The sequence below is a fragment of the Elephantulus edwardii genome, unplaced genomic scaffold (genome assembly GCF_000299155.1).
Source record: "Elephantulus edwardii isolate Elephantulus edwardi_28Jun2011 unplaced genomic scaffold, EleEdw1.0 scaffold00410, whole genome shotgun sequence".
In the NCBI taxonomy this organism is placed as follows: domain Eukaryota; kingdom Metazoa; phylum Chordata; class Mammalia; order Macroscelidea; family Macroscelididae; genus Elephantulus; species Elephantulus edwardii.
In genome coordinates this window covers 1,141,995-1,143,672 of record NW_006400160.1, presented here as the reverse complement: position 1 = coordinate 1,143,672, position 1,678 = coordinate 1,141,995, and the positions used below count along the sequence as shown (strand labels likewise).

Genomic DNA, 1,678 nt, shown 5'->3' with positions numbered 1-1,678 from the left:
CACATGGATCCAAAATGAAGAGAAGGTACAGAAATCTTTGCCACATTTCTTACATTCATGGCCGCTGTCACCAAGGTCACTCCTCAACAGGTTTATGTCGACACGCTTGCAGGAATAACTTGGAAATCGGATGCGCATTTTCCCAGGCTGAGAGTCTTCAATCCCTTCACACACCTCATGTACTGTTCGACTTCTGGGAAAAAGAAATATCACACAGCTGTAAGTGAGCGTGTTCCCGTAGGCCCACAATAAAACACGATGAAGATGTGTGAGTTTAACTTCTCAAGAGTCTCATATGACTTCATTTAGCAAAATTATAATTCCTAGAACTGCACTTACAAATCTAATTACACTCTCTGATACCTGCTTCCAAAGTCACAATGTTTCTCATGAGTATTTGTTGTGTTTTGGTATTTGTTGGTTTTTTCATTTTCCTGATACGCACCTCCAATAGTTCTCTTTGAGTTTATGTAGATTTTCTTTGCCACACAATTGTAACATTTTCCGTAACATGGAAGACCAAGGGTGGGTCGTCTCAAAGAATGTCAACTGAGTACATTCAGGGGATAATGGTTCTCCGTCATTCACGCGGTCAAGGCCTGTTATATAACAAAAATAATTTTGACAACACAGAAAGAAAAGAAAGTGACAGACATTTGGCTACTCTGGGCCAACAGTCATAAAGGCACCTTTTTGAGTTTCAGCACTTTGACACTGGATTGCAAACTGTTCACTACGAATCCCTTCTGAAACAAATCAAAGACATGATGATATAAATGAGATTCCTCTGGGTGGATAATTACAGAGATGACTCACACAGCACACACGACATCACACAGAACAGTACACACACAACAATGCACAGTACACACACTACATCACAGAGGATTCACATAACATGACACAGGACACACATCACAGGAAAAATAGAAAAATGGCTCCAGGACAGGCCTGCTGATGCACAAAAGAGTGTCCACTGATCTGTTCAGCTGTCACATCCAGCAAAAAAGACATTTTTTCCCTAACTGGTTCATGACAATGCCTATTCCTCAATATGCAAAAGATGCATAGCATATCAACGATTTCATAGAGCTTCTCAACACAGGAGCCCAAGAGGCCTCAGGTGGAAAAGTCGCAAGAAGCTGCAAAAACAAAGGCATGTGGTTCGAATCCACCAGATGCTTCGCTGAAGAAGGAGGGGCAGTCTCCTCCTGTGCCAGTCGGATCCAATTCGAAAGAACACCAAAACAACAACTGCAACAAAACAACAACCACAACCACAATACAGGAGCAATAAGTTAGTGTTAGACACCATGGGCATAAAGCCCGGGCCTTAAATTCTGACCCATAAAAGTTACGAGTATACACTTAGGGTAGGGATAGATGTAAATGTACTGAATCACAAAAGAGAAAAGGTGCTCTCAGATACAAAGGCTTCCATGAAAAAGTCATTTTCCTGAGCGGTAAAAGCCAGGTGGCCATGCCTGCTTCCATGAACCTTGTATTCCCATTCTTCTGCCAAAGATCAAAAGTCATGTGCATGAATTAATTTTCTTTGCATTCCAAGGATCTGCAAGCATATCAAAATCTTAATTTTACCCATGAAGTCCAAGTGTTCCAAGATTTCCATCATCACGTCCCTGTAGAGTTTCTTCTGAGCAACACTCAACAAGGCCCA

General features: G+C 41.6%; 1 pseudogene; it reads right to left on the bottom strand.

The window, feature by feature from the left end:
* LOC102846252 overlaps positions 1-1,678 on the bottom strand; it is a 7,460-nt pseudogene that overhangs the window by 1,356 nt on the left and 4,426 nt on the right.